This window comes from Capricornis sumatraensis, chromosome 13 (genome assembly GCF_032405125.1).
Source record: "Capricornis sumatraensis isolate serow.1 chromosome 13, serow.2, whole genome shotgun sequence".
Taxonomy (NCBI): Eukaryota; Metazoa; Chordata; class Mammalia; order Artiodactyla; family Bovidae; genus Capricornis; species Capricornis sumatraensis.
This window is the reverse complement of record NC_091081.1, coordinates 56,178,441-56,197,722: the sequence shown is the minus strand read 5'-3', so window position 1 is coordinate 56,197,722 and position 19,282 is coordinate 56,178,441. Positions and strand designations below refer to the sequence as shown.

At 39.7% G+C, this 19,282-nt stretch overlaps 1 protein-coding gene across 1 annotated transcript in view; it reads right to left on the bottom strand.

Moving 5' to 3' along the window:
- Positions 1–19,282, bottom strand: part of TMEM200A (transmembrane protein 200A) — an 87,152-nt gene that overhangs the window by 26,718 nt on the left and 41,152 nt on the right. The gene's annotated exons all lie outside the window — the stretch shown is intronic.

The following is a 19,282-nucleotide window of genomic DNA, read 5'->3' as shown; positions in this document are numbered from 1 at the left end:
AGCATAATTTCAAATTTCTTTGTTATTTAGCAGTTTAAAAATAACAAATTTCCCAACTGGACAGAAAGAATAGCTGACTACTGTAACATCTAAGTCATCCAAGGCCTGATGCTGGGTTTGTCCAGCACACTGAGGCACTTCCTTCATGCCAGGTTATGAAGGAATGCGTAATGCTTCCTTATACAGCTCTATTTTTTTTTAGACACAGGGTTTATTTTAAAATTTTCATTTCAGTTCAGTTCAGTCACTCAGTCATGTCCGACTCTTAGTGACCCCATGAACTGCAGCACGCCAGGCCTCCCTGTCCATCACCATCTCCCGGAGTCCACTCAAACCCATGTCCATTGTGTTGATGATGCCATCCAACCATCTCATCCTCTGTCATCCCCTTCTCCTCCTGCCCTCAATCTTTCCCAGCATCAGGGTCTTTTCAAATGAGTCAGCTCTTCGCATCAGGTAGCCAAAGTATCGGAGTTTCAGCTTCAACATCAGTCCTTCCAATGAACACCCAGGACTGATTTCCTTTAGGATGGACTGGTTGGATCTCCTTGCAGTCCAAGGGACTCTCAAGAGTCTTCTCTAACACCACAGTGAAAAAGCATCAATTTTTCAGCGCTTAGCTATCATTATAGTCCAACTCTCACATCCATACATGACCGCAGGAAAAACCATAGCCTTGATTAGATGGACCTTTGTTGACAAAGTAATGTCTCTGCTTTAGAAAATGCTATCTAGGTTGGTCATAACGTTTCTTCCAAGGAGCAAGCGTTTTTTAATTTCATGGCTGCAGTCACCATCTGCAGTGAGTTTGGAGCCCAGAAAAATAAAGTCAGCCACTGTTTCCACTGTTTTCCCATCTATTTCCCATGAAGTGATGGGAACAGATGCCATGATCTTCGTTTTCTGAATGTTGAGCTTTAAGCCAACTTTTTCATTCTCTTCTTTCACTTTCATCAAGAGGCTCTTTAGTTCCTCTTCACTTTCTGCCATAAGGGTGGTGTCATCTGCATATCTGAGGCTACTAATATTTCTCCCAGCAATCTTGATTCCAGCTTGTGCTTCCACCAGCCCAGCATTTCTCATGATGTACTCTGCATATAAATTAAATAAGCAGGGTGACAATATACAGCCTTGACGTACTCCTTTTCCTACTTGGAACCAGTCTGTGGTTCCATGTCCAGTTCTAACTGTTGCTTCCTGACCTGCATACAGGTTTCTCAAGAGGCAGGTCAGGTGGTCTGGTATTCCCATTTCTTTCAGAATTTTCCACAGTTGATTGTGATCCACACAGTCAAAGGCTTTGGCATAGTCAATAAAGCCAAGGCTTTGGCATAGTCAATAAAGCAGGAATAGATGTTTTTCTGGAACTCTCTTGGATCATCATTTTTTGATGATCCAGCAGATGCTGGCAATTTAATCTCTGGTTCCTCTGCCTTATCCAAGTCTATGCCTCGACCAGTAACACTGAAGAAGCTGAAGTTGAACAGTTCTATGAGGACCTACAAGACCTTCTAGAAATAACATCCCCAAAAGATGTCCTTTACATTATAGGGGACTGGAATGCAAAAGTAGGAAGTCAAGAAACACCTGGAGTAATAGGCAAATTTGGCCTTGGGGTACAGAATGAAGCAGGGCAAAGGCTAATAGCGTTCTGCCAAGAGAATGCACTGGTCATAGCAAACACCCTCTTCCAACGACACAAAAGAAGACTCTGCACATGGACCTCACCAGATGGTCAACACCAAAATCAGATTGATTATATTCTTTGCAGCCAAAGATGGAGAAGCTCTACACAGTCAGCAAAAACAAGACTGGGAGCTGACTGTGGCTCAGATCATGAACTCCTTATTGTCAAATTCAGACTTAAATTGAAGAAAGTGGAGAAAACCACTAGACCATTCAGGTATGACCTAAATCAAATCCCTTATGACTATACAGTGGAAGTGAGAATTAGGTTTGAGGGACTAGATCTGATAGAGTGCCTGATGAACTATGGACGGAGGTTCATGAGATTGTACAGGAGACAGGAATCAAGACCATCCCCAAGAAAAAGGAATGCAAAAATGCAAAATGGCTGTCTGAGGAGGCTTTACAAATAGCTGTGAAAAGAAGGGAAGCAAAAAGCAAAGGAGAAAAGGAAAGATATACTCATTTGAATGCAGAGTTCCAAAGAACAGCAAGGAGAGATAAGAAAGCCTTCCTCACCAATCAATGCAAAGATATAGAGGAAAACAATAGAATGGGAAAGACTAGAGATCTCTTCAAGAAATTTAGAGATACCAGGGAACATTTCATGAAACGATGGGCTCAATAAAGGACAGAAATGGTAGGGACCTAACAGAAGCAGAAGATATTAAGAAGAGGTGGCAAGAATACACAGAAGAACTGTACAAAAAAGATCTTCACGACCTGGATAATCACGATGGTGTGGTCACTCACCTAGAGCCAGACATCCTGGAATGTGAAGTCAAGTGGGCCTTAGGAAACATCACTACGAACAAAGCTAGTGGAGGTGATGGAATTCCAGTTGAGCTATTTCAAATCTTGAAAGATGATGCTGTGAAAATACTGCACTCAACATGCCAGCAAATTTGGAAAACTCAGCAGTGGCCACAGGACTGGAAAAGGTCAGTTTTCATTCCAATTCCAAAGAAAGGCAATGTCAAAGAATGCTCAAGAATTTTTTTTTATTTAAGGGACACTAAAATAAAGTTCAAGTCATCATTATGAATAAAGTTTGTAATCAATGTACATCATAACAGTCCCTAGCATTCACTTAGTTCTTGTAAGGTACCAGGAATGAGCCTTAGTGCTTTGCGTTCACTAAATGAACCCTCGTGACAATCCTAATAAATCCAGGTGGTGATCATTAGAGCTGTTCACCAACAGCTCAGTTCTTTTTCCAGACCTATTGACCCACTGTTGGATTTCATTGTCCCAACTCCATAATGTTAAGCAAGAGAGATGAATTGCCATGGTCTGTCAAATGTAAGTGGAGACATATTTATGTCTTTTTCTGGCAAAAACCTTTAGGAATCAATCTGTGATTTGCTATGATCTCTTCCCCTTGGCCATGATGATTGACAACCTTCTAGATTAAAAAAGTCAATCACTCCAGGTTCTCATATAAGGATGATGTGAAACAGCTACTGGTCAACCCACAACTGACATGAGTGAATGAGAAATACATTTTGTTATTTTAAATCATTGAGATTTGGGGACTGTTTGTTATTGTACATGATCTATTCTGACTGATACAGATAGGTACTACTGTTATTCCAATGTTATACCCAGAGAAACTGAGGGTCAGATGAATTAAAAGATAACTTACTAAAACACACAGGGTTGGCGTCATTGGGAAATGTCTTTTTATTTAATACCTGATCCTTGGGCTTCCCTGGTGTTTCAGACAATAAAGAATTGGCCTACAATGCAGGAAACTCAGGTTTGATCCCTGGGATGGGAAGACTCCCTGGAGAAGGAAATGGCAAACCACTCTGGTATTCTTGCCCAGAGAATACCATGGACAGAAGAGGCTGGTGGGCCACAATCCATGGGGTCACAAAGAGTCAGACACAACTGAGTAACTAATACACACACACACAGAGGCTTCAAAACCCAAAGGAAATTCATTAGCTGATTTCTCAAAGATTTCTCCTCCTGGCTCCAGTTCATACTTTGCCAAGCTGATAAGTGATAATATCACATGGCTAATAGTTGCTGTTCTCCAGCATCACAATTCAAAAGCATCAATTCTTTGGCACTCAGCCTTCTTTATAGTCCAGCTCTCACATCCGTACATGACTACTGGAAAAACCATAGCTTTGATGTTATGGATCTTTGTTGGCAAAGTGAAGTCTCTGCTTTTTAATACATTGCCTAGGCTTGTCATAGCTTCAGAGTCCCTTAGACTGCAAGGAGATCAAACCAGTCAATCTTAAAGGAAATCAACCCTTAAAATTCATTGGAAGGACTAATGCTGAAGCTGAAGCTCCAATACTTTGGCCACCTGATGCTAAGAGCTGACTCATTGGAAAAGACCTTGATGCTGGGCAAGACTGAGGACAGGAGAAGGGGAAGATAGAGGATGAGATGGTTAGATGGCATCACCACAACTCATGACTCAATGGACATGAGTTTCAGCAAACTCCAGGAGATAGTGAACGACAGAGAAGCCTGGCATGCTGCAGTCCATGGGGTGGCAAAGAGTCGGACATGACTTAGCAACTAAATAACAACAACAAACAGTAGTTGTTCAGTTTTCTCTCACCTAAAGAGAGTAAGCACATTGCCCACTGTGGCTCAGTTGGTATTGACCAAAGGAAAGATACAAACCAGGATGTTTCTGACTAAAGCTTGTGATTTTAGCACAATGCTACACTGTTTTTATGGCTGTTTCCAGAAAGACCAAACGTTTCTGGTCTTTAATAGCTGTGATCTTGAGATAATAATTTAAGTAACAGCTTCAAGTTTTTACTTGTATGAACACTTACCTCTCTTCTTCATTGCTATCAGCTAGGTTGTTTAAAGGGTTTCTGAACTAAACATCAATAGAATTAGAAGTAGTAAATAATAAAACTTTATCTCTGAGACACTCCATTGTTTATGAATGGCTCTAAAAAATGGAGGCAATAACTTTATATTCAGCTCTTTTAGAAGAAAAGCTTTTTATTTCCATTATTAGAGAAGAAAACATTTCTAAAATATAGTATTTCTTTCCAGCCTCCTCAAACAATATTGAACATAATTTAATTTTCTCTTGATGACTCGGAGTTGTTTTGCTTTGTTTTGATTATGAATATCAACTATGACATGGTTTTGTGTGATTCTCTGAAATCCTTGTAAAAAGTCAAGGTTTTTCCTTACAAGCTTATGATCAAGAATGGAAAATGACTTTTTAAAAGCATAATCATGCCACTAGGTGAATATGGTTAGTGCTGCCATGCAGTCAATTTCCACAGAAGTCTGGAGGAGGGCGAGATGACTCTGCTGTCTGCTAACCTTGCCACAGGGAACAGTGGATTCCTACAACTTCTTTCCCTCTCCAGCTCCTGTCTGGGGCTTTGATTTTAGAAATGAAAAAGCCAAGAAATAGGTGTATTAATACTATGTGCAAAATAAGAGCAATCAAAGTTGGAACAAAGACTTTGAGAATACATATGCTTTGGGCTTTATGACATCTATTTGACTTGCTTCCTGACTTTTGGGGTGTGTGCCTATTTCTTCTTTTGCTGCATTCTAGATACATCTGCAAATTTCCAGTGAGTCTAAAGTTATTATGTAATCATCCTTCATATGTTTGAGAGTTGTTTAGATGACTAAACAGCTATAAGAAAATGCTTATGGGAACACAGTCTCTTCTAGATTTTACATTCCATGTGTATTCTCAAAAGGAATCCTTTTCACTTGTTCAGGGCTTACCAATATATTTAAGTTTCTTCACCTGAAAGATTCTTTCTATATGTACCCATACATTGCCAAGAACCCTAGTAGACATGACTGGTGATGATACTTGCACACAAACTTTTAAAAAGCACCACTCACCTGGGCTCAAATGTTCATTATTTGATTTTTTTGAATGTCAATTGTCACAATTCAACATCAAAAGTAAATATCTGAGTGATATTCATTATGCAGTCTTCCATTCATTCATCTTCATTCACCCTGTGAATGCTTCCTGTGCATTCACTATGTGTCAAGCACTCAGCTGGGGTAAGGAATAAAATGAACAACTCTAAGGAGTTGATCTTCACCTCCTTAGATTTGTCTGTTGAATGGAAAAGCTAGACTTTGAATAAGTAATTATGTATTATGTGTGTTAAGAAGGGAAAATGTAGGATGGCATGGAAGTGAATGTCAAGGTGGCCTATCTTAGTCTGAGAAGTATAAGGATCAGACTTCACACTGAGACAGTGTACAGAAGAGAGGGAAGAACAGCATGTTCTAAGATGCTGCAAGGGTTAAGTACCCGGTTCTCAAAGAAATGAACAGAAGCGGTGGCACTCTGGCAAAGGGATGAGTGAAAGGCAGTAGGGGCAAGATCACATGCAGTTTCACAGATTGCAAAGCTGTGAACTTTCCCTTAGGAGCCAGAGTGAATGGGCTTCACACGGAGACAGACTAGGATTATGCGTGCTCGGTTGTGTTTGACTGCGACCCCATGAACTGTGGCCCACCAGGCTCCTCTGTCTATGGGATTTTTCAAGCAAAGATACTGGAGTGGGAATGCTGGAGTGGGTTGCCATTTCCTCCTCCAGGGGGTCTTCCCAACCTAGGGATCAAACCTGAGTCTTAAGAGCATCTTCTGCACTGGTAGGCAGATTCTTTACCACTGAGCCTCCTGAGAAGTCCAGACTAGGATCAGATCTGCATTATTATAAGATTCCTGCTGCTATATGGAAAGGAGGTAAAAACAGTCTCAGAAGAACAGTTAAGAAGCCCGACAGCAATCAAGGTAAGAGATGATCATAATTTGAACCAAGGTGGCAGCTATGGGATCAATGAGTGGAAGAACTGAGAAGACAGTTTAAAAGGTAGAATAAACAGATCTTGGCATTAGAGTAGATGTGGAAGGTAAAGGAGACTAAATTGTCAAGACAATGCCCAGTGGCTGGCTTGAGCAATTAGATGTGGATGATGGCAACTTTGAGAGAAATAAGGAACAAATGAAACGAAGCTGTTGGAAAGTAAATTTAAGTTTTGAACATGTTATTGGATCTTACATTCCAAAAGACTTATTGTTAACTGACAGTGCACATACACACAGACATATACACATGATTATCAAAAGCTAAAAATTCAATCCATAAAATAAGCATGAAGCTTAATGACTATGAATCATAATAACGTTGCTTTCCTTAGTGAAATAGAATCTTGGCATTTTTACAATAGTCAAATACTAAATGATGAATGTGATTTTGGAACTAGTTTCTGTTCTCTTACAGTATTATTTATTTCATAACCGGAAAGAGAATCTCAGTAGCAATTAGTATGGAATAATTGCTAAGCTTAATTTACTATTAAGAAAACAACAACCCCAAAAAGCTTGATTCCAAAATAAGTGTCTTAATAAAAATCATTGTAATTATGACATTTAAAATGCAAAAAGAAAAAAGGCTGCAATGTCTACAAAATATTCAGTATATGAAACACTTTGAAGCCTTGGAAGAAAAGGGAATTCAGTGTATTATTGTTAACCAAATTATTTCCAGTTAATTTCCAAATGATTTGTTTTAATAAAGATGATAAATTTTCATTTCCTTACACACACACAGCACAGTAACTCATTGACACATCAGATTTCAGTTGTCCTTTTTAAGGGCACAATCTCAGACACCTTCCAAGAACTATCTTGTGGGCAATGGAAAGGAGACATCTAATGACACCTAAGTAGAGAAAAATAGATCTCATGAGCAGGAAAGGGGGGCACATTTATTATAAATATTTAGTAAACTACAAAAACAGGGTTCCAAGGAGTACCAATGTCCTTTCAAAAGTTAAGGATCTATTGTCTGATGGCGACTTTGATTCTCTTTTTTGCTAACTACTGACGTGTAGTTTTCTTTAAATTATAAAGAACTGACTTCTTCACCAAGTAATGATGCAATTCATTAATAATGAAGCTTGCTGTTGGTAAGTCAAGCACATAGAATTGAGAAGCACGTACTAAATGGTTCATCCCTTCAGCTTCCAGTTTTATCCTGTCCTCTCTACAGGGTGCACAATATTTGTTGTTCAGTCACTCAGTCATGTCCAGCTCTTTGCAACCCCATGGACTACAGCACACCAGGATTCTCTGTCCTTCATCATCTCCTGGAGTTTGCTCAAACTCATGTCCATTGAGTCAGTGATGCTATCCAAACATCTCATCCTCTGTCGTCCCCTTCTCCTCCTGCTTCAGTCTTTCCCAGCATCACAGCTTTTTCCAGTGAGTCAGTTCTTCGCATCAGGTGGCCAAAGTATTGGAGCTTCAGCTTCAGCATCAGTCCTTCCAATGAACACTCAAGATTGATTTCCTTTAGGATTGACTGGTTGGATCTCCTTGCTGTCCAAGAGACTCCCAAAAGTCTTCTCCAGCACCACAGTTTGTAGGTATAAATTTCTTGGTGCTGTCTTTATTGTCCAGCTCTCATATCCATACATAACTACTGCAAAAAACATAGCTTTGACTATATGGACCTTTGTAGGCAAAGTAGCACAATATACTTCCAGATAATATTTCTTGAATGAAGATGAAGTCTAAAGAACTGGACTTGGCCAAGTAATGCTACAAGTCACTTCTCTGTGCTCATGAGTCAGAATTCAAGAAAAACAATGCATGCACATGCTGGATTGTGCAATGTACACATAAGGAATTATTTTATGGTATTTATGAACACCATAAATACCATAAATTTAATAAAATATCACCATAAATTTAACACCACCATAATTTAACACCACCATAAATTTAATAAAAATTCACCATCTTTACTGAAATGAGTCTTGTGAAAATTAAACTAGTAATAATTTGGTAACAATAATACATTGAATTCTCTTTCCTTCTAAGGTTTCAAAGTGTTTCATATACTGAATATTTTATAGACACAGTTCCTTTTTTTCTTTTTTACATTTTAAATGTCATAATTATATTGACTTTTATTAAGATTTTTATTTTGGAAGCAGTTGGAAGCAACTTTAATGTTATTTTCTTAATAGCAAATTGAGTTTAACAATTATCTCATACTGTCACTGAAATTCTCCTTTGAGTACAAAATAAGTAATATGTAAGAGAACAGAAATTGGTCCCCAGATCATACTCATCAGTAAGCATTTGGCTCTAGTATAAAGATACAAAGGTTCTGTTTGGAACAAGGAAGTTAATGATATTTTAAGGAGATGATATTCAAAAGTTCTAAGGTAGCAATATTTGTTATGGTCTAGGAACAGAAAGAAGGCCAAGTGCTTGGGAATGAAGCACACAAGATGAAGCTAGAGAGATGAGCAGGTGTATATAAGAATTGTGGAATTTGTTTAGTGTGTTTAAGTAGGTTAGGAAGATGATCCAATGTACAGACATCACTTTGACAGCTGTGAGGATAATGAATCACAAGGTGACAAGAATGGAGTAAGAAGCATACCAGGTGAGAGATGGTGGTGGCTGGACTAGGCTTGAGACAGGAAGTGCTGAAAAAACAGAACAGACCGCGGAATACACTGATCTATTCTCCATAAGGGCATCCCTGGTAGCTCAGAGGGTAAAGCGTCTGCCTGCAATGCTGGAGACCCGGGTTCGATCCCTGGGTCAGGAAGATCGCCTGGAGAAGGAAATGGCAACCCACTCCAGTACTCTTGCCTAGAGAATCCCATGGAGGGAGGAGACTGGTAGGCTACAGTCCACGAGGTCGCAAAGAGTCGGACACGACTGAGCGACTTCACTTCACTTCACTTCACTTCATTCTCCATAAAAGAAAAGAAGAACCAAGAACATTTCCAGATTTCTGGCCAGGGTTGCATGGGGGTGGTTCAGCCATTCACTGAGATTGGAAAGAAGATTTGTGCTCAGAGGGCAGTATCAAGAGTCACAAGTTCAGATATGGACATATTGAGTTAGTCATTCCCTTCTCCAAGGGATCTTCCCGACCCAGGGTTTGAACCTGAGTCTGCTGTAGTGCAGGCAGATTCTTTATCTTGGAGTCACCAGGAAGCCCATGAGATGCCCGTGACACATCAAAAGGGAGATGTCACCTAGGCACTGGCTATAGGAGCATGAAGCATAGGGGATGCCTACTTGACATCTGCATTTTATGTCACAAGCATCTCAGGGCACAACTGAAACTGAAGGGTAGTTGAAAACAGAGGGAGTTTGAAGGTAGTTCTAGGGTCAAGATCTGGGTTGGAAATATAAATTCCATGTCCTAAGTATACATTCCATGTGTAAAACAGAAAATAACTTAGACCTTTTTGTCTAAAAGACCACAAATCTGATGAAATGCAAATGAGGAACTCACTGCTACTTGGGATTCTGAAATTTTCATCATGGGTTTGGGACACAAAATTCTCTGAAGACAACTTATTTCTAAGTAATTAATGCAAGTGTACATTTTGGAGAAGATAAGCTGTAAATGTGTCTGTTTCTCATTGATTGCAGACTTGATTAAACATCTGAGCTTTGCCTTATTAAAATATGTACCTTTACATTAAAAATAAATCTTTAAAAAACTGACACACTGACTCATGCAATAATTTCTTTTCAATTATATGTTCCAGAGTCTTGGTTAAAAAATATGACTGCAGACTTTCCAAGTTTGGTAAATTATTAGGTAACTTCTAAATCCACACTTTAAAATGTAATTGAGCTCCATTCCCCTTCATGAACAATTCATTTCTGAAGTCATTTGGTGGAGCTGAGCAAGGCAGAAATTCACACAGAAGTAGAGGAACCATGATAACCGAGAGTGGAGTACTGGATCCTGGTTAGGATGAGGACGATGTACATTCAGACGGGTGGCAGCTCCAGCCAAGGTGTCAAACTTTGAGTGGAGGAAAGAAGGCATCCCCATGGGAGGCAGGAGGGGCAAGTGTCCAGTTACAGAGTTTCAGAGCCCAAGGGAAGCAAAGAGTATTTCTACCTGGGGCTGTGACCCAGCACATGGTATCAGAGCCTGAGCAACATGATGTAGCACTCCCTGTGGGAGGGGGCAAGATGGTCTGATGTGGGTATTGAGATCTGGGCAACATGAGGAAGGAGAGTTATTGCACAGGAGCCCAGTGAAGAGAATCAGAGCACTGATAATGAAGAGGGTGTCCCCAAGAGATAGAGTGGGAGCAGCAATGATGAGAGATTATATACATACTAAGAGGGTCTGTGAGCAGCAGCCAACACCCTGATAGCAATGAGCATGCCTGTCATCCAGATCTTGGTTTCTAAGAATCAGGGCTTCTGGGAAAATGGCTAATTTCAGAACTAAGGCAAGGAAAATATAAGATGATCTCAAAACAACATGTGCTTTCCAGAAAGCAAGGAAATGCTCAAAGAATAATGGGGGTGTGTCAACAGAAAAGTCAGTTTGAATAAGCTACCACTAGCCAAATATGGGATAACTGAGCATCAGAATATATGATAGTAGAGATTATAGGGCTTCTCTGGTAGCCCAGCAGGTAAAGAATCAGCCTGCAATACAGGAGACCCTGGTTCGATTCCTGGGTCAGGAAGATCCCCTGAAGAAGAGATAGGCTACCCACTCCAGTATTTTTGGGCTTCCCTGGTGGCTCAGACAGTAATGTTTCTGCAATGAGGGAAATCTGGGTTCAATCCCTGAGTTTGGGAAGATCCCTTGGAGAAGGGCATGGCAACCCACTCCACTATTCTTGCCTGGAGAATCCCCATAGACAGAGGAGACTAGCAGGCTACATGTAGTCCATGGGGTCACAAAGAGTCAGACACGACTAAGCACAGCACAGCACAGAGGATTATAACCTATTAAACCAGGTGACCATAAAAATAAAAACTCACATATTTGTAAATTTAAAGATATTTGCATAAATTCAAAGTACCCCTCACAAACTACTTATTAACTAAAAATGAAGAACAGTGTGAAACTTTACAATGGCAGATACCCCTTTGTCAAGGGATCAAAGTGAGCATCATTATCACAAGATGAACTGAAATTGTACACTAAATGACACAATGAGAATACAGTGCCAGGAAGGGATCCAGAATAAGCCACTGTGGCATAAAAATGATTTTAAGCTAAAGCCATCTGAGTTCCTAAAATCCCTTCTCTGCCCAAAAGCAGAGCCTCTCAAAAGAACTAAAAAATTCAATTGTCATAAATCCCATCCCTGGGAACAACAATCTTCTCTTTCAGAATAAGAAGTTGGTATTACAACCAAACAGTCACAAAACTATTATATATCCCATCTATTCTCCTAAGGTCCGCTTATCTTTCAAAGAGTCATTTTTTCCTTCAGTGCTCTTTCTTTCTACTCCCCTTCTAGGAAGTTATTTGTTCTCCCAGAGGTGTCCCTCTGGCCCTCCCCATTCCCTACTAAGATGGCATAAAAGCTCCAAATCCTAACTTCCTCTTTGAGTCATATTTCTTTCTGAACTCCTATGCATACATGCATTAAATTCATTTTTCTTTCCTCTTCTAATCTGTCCTTTTTCAGTTTATTTCAAAGGCCTCCAAACACTGAACTAAAGATGGTAAAGAAGTTATTTTCCACCCCCAAAACTCCTTCTTTGATATTCCCACCAAACCTGAATCTAACAAAGAAGCATCAGAGAAACCCACACTAAAAGACATCCTACAATAACTGGCCTTTCAAGATCATGAAAGTCTGGGAAAGACTAAAGAAGCATTCCAGACTGAAAGAGATTAAAGAGACATGACTACTGAATCCAACACAAGATCCTGGACTGGATCCTTCACTGAGATAACTGGCCAAACTTGGGTAAAGCCTGAAAATTAGATGGTGGTAATGTACCAACGTGAAAGTTTTGAATTCAGTGGTTATAATGTAAGTTACATGGAAAATGTTTCTGTTTGTAAGAAATGCACATTAGAGTGCTTGAAGGTGAGGATATCATGCCAACGAGTTATTGAATATTTTCAAATGACTTAGGGAAAAATGTTCTTTGTACTATACTTGTAAAAATTCTGTAAGCATAAGATTAAAAAATAAATAAATAAACACTTCCAAAAATGGCACTGGTTTGCTTTATTGCCTTATCCACTTACCCCAACACGGTCCATTGCTGGTTTAAAACAAATCTCTAGTGTCAATGGGAGGTGCCATTTTGACTTTTCCAAAACTTCCACTTGACAAATGCAGCCTCCCAGCAGTAGCCAAGTCTACAATCCACTGTGGTTTTTCTAGAGCAACGCTGATAACCTATTCTTAATTGAATAAGAAGGTCATGCCCCCCCCCAAATTCAATCTTATCAGAATTAAGACATGATTTCATTAGCATTTCACTTGGGCTTTTGAAATAATCACTCCTGTCATGTTCATTGATTATAATTTAGCTTTGTTTAAGCAAGTAATGTGTCACATGAACAGAAGCAATATCTCAATTGTGCATGGGTCTTAATACTATAAAATTACATCAAATGAAATCCTTCTACCCGATAGACTTCCTAGTACTATCAAACAAATTCAAATAAATAGGAGATCTTTTGTCACATGGTTCATTTCACATTTAAGCAACTACTATGTGTTCTCATTAAATGAAAACTTACTAGAAAATGCCCACAATTACAGTTTTGTCATTAGGACTTAATACATATATATCTTTAATGTAAAAGTTAATGTTAAAGATATTTAATATTTTATCATTTCACATATTCTGAATCCATTTGAATTTCTCTCAGCCTTTTAGTTGTTACTTATTGAAGAGATCCTAATATAGAAAATGAGAGCAAAGCAGTACACCCAAAACCATGAGGTTGGTCTTCCATCCCTCCCTAAATCCTGGACCACACCAGGAATCCCCATTCACAGACAATTCACAGAAGAGCTCTGATCACAGGGACACTTGAAAGTCTGCCCAGGAGATTAAATAACACTCAATTCTACAACTTAAACAAATTCACTTTAGTTTCAAAAATCTTGATACTCAGCCTAGCATTTTATTTTAAATAAATATAGTGCATAGTTTTGCTGTTAGTCATATTATATAAACTGCAATATGACAGACCTTCTAAAAACAAAAAGGTTAATGCACATGCTTTTCTCATGTTTGAAGATCACAACCTCCTTCAAGAACATGATTCACTGTTTTTACTTAAAGTGACTTTTTATTAAAGAAACAGAGAGAAATTGCTCTTCATCCATAAGGCATAACATTCCAGAGAGAAACACTGCTGCAAAAATCACATGGTGATTTGCTGTAATTAATCCTGTCTTCCCAAACGCTAGGTCACAGGCTTTTAAGATGCTAAATTATCTTCCTCCTTTATCTAACCACCTGCTAGTCATGAGATATCAAAATACTTTATAAGAATGACAGTCAAGAAAAAAAAAAAATCCCCTCTGTCTGAAGCATTTCCTGTCCATCAACTCATTGAACTTGAGCCAATCCTGCCATGATGGGATGTGGGAAATACATTATTAAGTAGAACTAAGTAAGGCTGGCAGTTCTGCCCTAGTCCCCCAGAAGCCTGTCAGATCTCAAGTAGTTGTAATGATAAACTTGTGCAGAGAAGCTTGGCATGCCTGGGGGTCCAAACTGTCCTGAGATAATTTATTTAAGGTTACCTCTGACTTCATGAAACAGTGTATTTCATATAAAGAAAGCATGCTAGTTCAGAGGGTAAAAATGGAAACACCCACTTAAAGATACATACTAAAATTTAAAAATAGGTTTTTGAGGCATCGTATGTCATTTCATACTCTATGAAAGGCCGATGCCAAGACACAATTAGAACTGAAAGAGATTACTGGGAGAAACACCTGTGACAGATAAAGAGGGAGGGTTCGGGAAGAAAGAGAGGAACCCACAGACTACCATAAACCCTTGGCAACCATGAAAAGAAAGAGAAGGATTGAATAGGAGACTCATGTGTTCGGCTCTGAGAAAGGCTGCCAACTTCGCCTCAAGCATACTCACTAGAATGAGTCCCCTCTGGGCAGAACTGGCCTGGCCCCGGCCCCTTGCCACGCTCAGTCATCACCTCTGAAGCCCTGTGGGCATTCAGTGGCAAAGCAGAAGATATGGCACCTGCAGGCTGCTGGCCAACTATTAATATTCCCACAGAAGTTCCCTCCTGAAAGCAGGTCAGAACAGCAACCTCATCAATGGCTTCAGCGCAGAAACAATCAAACTAGCTAAACAGGACACATATACTTGCTACACAAGCCTTTCATGTCATTCCGCCACTTGGAAAGCCTTTCAGGGTTTTCTCATTTTGAACGTGATAATGTCGAAACTCCTCAGAAAAGCACGTATGTTGCTCTGGGTTCTGGACCCTGCTGTCTCTGGTCAACTCCATTCCCGCCTCCTCTCCATAAGCATCCCACCTATGCTCTAGTCAGGCATATTCACTCCTGCTCCCCACGTGCCACACGCCCATTTTGCTTCTCTGACTCTTCTCAGGCTCCTTTCTTTCCTGTGGTGTCTGGTTCCCCAGCCTCATCCAAACCGACAACACCTGACACATGCATACTGGACCATTCAGAGCCTAGGGTGAGAAATCAGGGAAAGTAGATAAAAAAGAAAAGTAAGAGGCTGTGATCAGAGGATGGAGAGTGGAGACTGGAGCAATGCTAGAACGAATCACAGGGTCTCAGAAGAGGTCTATCATAGACTTTCGCCAATCCCATGCAGAGTTGGAGAAAAATCCTTGATAAATATCCACCTGGGCAGAAAACCTGGAACCCTCTTTTTCATGTGTCCCTCTGCTAAGTTTCTACTCATCCTTCAAGAGTCCCACTGGGTCTGGAAGCCTGTGCAATCTGCTTTATCTAATCAGTCAGAGCTCCTGCCTGCCTCTCCATCGGACCATTACAGTACTGTACACATTGGAGCACTTTTTATCTTGTACTGAGAATACCGTTTCTTTTTGTTGTTGTTGTTCTATTGAAGCATAGTTGATCTATAATGTTGTGTTACATTTCTGCTGTACACAAAAGTGACTCAGTTATACATATATATATATAAATTCTTTTTCATATTCTCTTTTATTATGCTTTATGCTGTGCTGTGCTGTGCTTGCTTCAGTCAGGGGTGATGCTTTGCCACCCCGTGAACTGTAGCTCACCAGGCTCCTCTGCCCATGGGGATTCTCTAGGCAAGAATACTGCAGTGAGTTGCCATTTCCTCCTCCAGGGGATCTTCCCAACCCAGGGATCAAATCCAGGTCTCCCACAATGCAGGTGAATTCTTTACCAGCTGAGCTTCCAGGGAAGCCCACTGTTATGAATTATCACAGGATATTGAATATAGTTCCCTGTGCTATACAGTAAGACCTTGTTGCTTATTCATCCTACATATAATATTTTGCATCTGTTAATCTCAAATTTCTAATGCTTCCTTCCCTTACCCCATGGTCCATATCTACCTGCTTACTACCCTAAACTTCTCAACTACGTCTTATCAGGCTTTGTGTGCCTGCTCTTTGTAGTGGAAGATAGTTTTGTAACAACCCAGGTTTGATGAATGAAATAAATTTATCATGTATTAGAATACAGATGATATGCAAATAACCCATCAATACAGTGGCTATATAAAAATAAAAGGAATTTCATAAATCAGGTTTGAGATGTAGTCTCTTAAATCTGCTCCAAAAGAAAATTGTCATACAGTTTGTGAGAGTCAAGTTCTCTTTTCACATGAATCTTTATATACCTTTTCTGTTCTGTAAATGCCATTTGTAGGCTGATCTGCAATATAAATGACTTCTCTACTTTGATTTTCTTTTTCTCCTCTCGATTGGCAGCAACTTGAGGGCTATCTCTGCTATTCATCACTTGCTTGCAGCCCCATTGTGGGTGGCGGTTCAGTGGCTAAGTCTTGTCTGACTTCTACAGCCCCATGGACGGTAGCCTGTCAGGCTCCTCTGTCCATGGGATTTCCCAAGCAAGAATACTGGAGTGGGTTGCCATTTCTTTCTCCATGCAGCCCCATGATATTGACCAAACTGAATATCTTCATGTACATAGGTGTAAAGGTATAATCGATGTTAAATTATTGAGATAATTATTTGAATAGAGATATTAGTAATTTAGGCAACAAAGTTCTTGGTTTTGAATTACCTAGATCATTATTTTAATAATCTTTGCTAAACTTTGCAAATGCAGACAAAATATATGTCTTAAGCACAATAATCCTACTAGTAATTTCCTGGTTTAAGTGAGAAGAAGCTATTAATCCTGCTGCCAAACATCTGTGATATTTCAGAGTCTTGATAACTGTCACATTCCAAAGTGAACTGAATACCTGGATAGAAGACAATATTCCATTAGAATTTTTTCCAAGTTTACTTCTATCACTATTATTCAGGACGTACTTAAAATGGGTTTAAGCACTTTCTGATGCAAAGTTGTTTCTCCTCCTTCTCTTACCACCTCACCCACACTGTCTTAATATGAGACTTTAAGAGCATAATTATAATTTCAGGAGCCTTTTACATTATGTAAGGGAGTCTTTATGCCATCAATATGAAAATAAAAGGAATGCCTATTAAAATCAGGTACAGCACGCTCAAACCAAGAAAATCTGATTATACACTCTTGGAGGCTTACATTTAACATTAAGCAGAAAAAGAGGGGAAAAAAGAGCCTGTCATGAGCTTTGTCACAAAGATTAAAGAAAAATAAAAACGTGGAGAAGCCAACTATCAAGAGGTCAAATGAAACCTGGCTGGGAGGCCAAGACATAGAGACAATCAATGGGAACTACTCTAAGATTTTAGTCTTGAAGGAAAAGAGAAAGAACAGCAGTGAGAAATAGAGACACAATTAAGCAGAGGGTATTGCCTTTCTGTTCAAGACAGAAGAGTTTTCTTTCTGGCAACAAAACTGACAAAGTGAAACAAAAGAAGCAAAAGTCAGGGAATAAAAAGTGAGAAGTTACTTTGTTTGGAATTCAGGACATGCATCAGGTATAGCTCTACTGGTGGTCAAGTATGGGTGTGAGAGTTGGACAGTAATGAAGGCAGGGGGCTGAGGAATTGATGTTTTTGAACTGTGTTGCTGGAGAAGACTCTTGACGGTCCCTTTGAAAGCAGGGAGATCAAACCAGTGAATCCTAAAGGAAATCAACCCTGAATACTCTTTGGAAGGACTGATGCTAAAGCTGAAGCTCCAATATTTTGGCCACCTGATGTGAACAGTTGACTCATTGAAAAAGACCCTGATGCTGGGAAAGATTGAAGGCAGGAGAGGGTGACAGAGGATGAGATGGTTGGATGGCATCATCGATTCAACGGACATGAACTTGGGCAAACTCCAGAGGATGGTGAGGGACAGGGAAGCCTGGCATGCTGCAGTCCATGGGGTCATGAAGAGCCAGACACAACTTGGTGACTGAACAACAACATGATCAGGTATAGAGTCTCCAACAGCACACCTGGAAAATAGAAATCAGGTGAAAGAAAACTATGTGTTAATGTAGATTAATCTCACAAATGTGAGTGAAAAGCCTGGTTTCAGAAGATATTATTGTTGCATTTATATTTTTTAAAGACTCCATATTTTATTTAAGGACTTCTTGTAGAATATACTTGTTGTTGTTTAGTCTCTAAATTGTGTCTAACTCTTTTGCAACCCCATGGAATGTAGCCCACTAGGCTCCTCTGTCCATGGGGATTTCCCAGGCAAGAATACTGGAGTGGGTTGCCATTTCCTTCTCCAGTAGCATTTATATTAAATAGCATGTGAGATTATTACAAAAGATTTTTAAAGAGATATACATATGTGATTAAAGAAAAAGGGGAAAATAATATAAAATTTAGAATATTGTTTGGAGGAGATAAGGAAGAGTGATCAGAGCACATAACTGTTCAGAAGTATCAGAAAGGATCTAGTGTTAAGCTAAACTAATTGTGTTTGTTATACAATTATTCTTTACTCTGCACACACATTTTATATTTCTTGTTTATACATGTGGAATGTTGTCTATAGTTTTTAAAGTCAAATATAAAGACAGAAATTACTTGGTTATGTTATATGTTAATGAAAGGAGCCAAGGTGAACGTTAGAAGTGGAAGCTATGAAAAGAAAAGGATAACCGATGGAGGTGGACGTGGATCCCAGAAGCAAAATAGTTTATGAGTCCCTGAGATGGACAAATGAACCTTTCAAGGAAGGGTCAACTATTCCTAGAAGTCAGGGAACAGTAGAAGGATGAAAACATGAAAACCAAGCATGCAGTGGCTTGAAGCAGATGCGACTGCTGATTTTGCAAGTCAAAACCAGTCAAACATTGACAATTTCATGTCTGTTCAGTATTATTGTTCAATATGTGGAAAGGCTGTGGTACAGGGAGGTGGTAAGCATTGCAGGTTTGTCATCTGGACCAGGAAACAGGAGGTGAGGACACCTGAGGAGGATGGTATGAGCCAGCACGTGGAGAGTACAAGAGACTCCCAAGAGGACCTCGAGGCAGTGCTGAAAGCAAGCTCCAGGCTGCAAACCTCAACTGAGTAAGGGCAGCGACTTGGAAAGTTGCGGTGTTGTCTCCAGCAGCCCTGAGCAATCCAGTTGTCAGAGGTGAGTGACTGTTCACATGAATGTGAGTGCACATCCTTTCTCCCCCTTAGAATGACTCTCCTACCATGAGACAAAACCAGCTAATGGA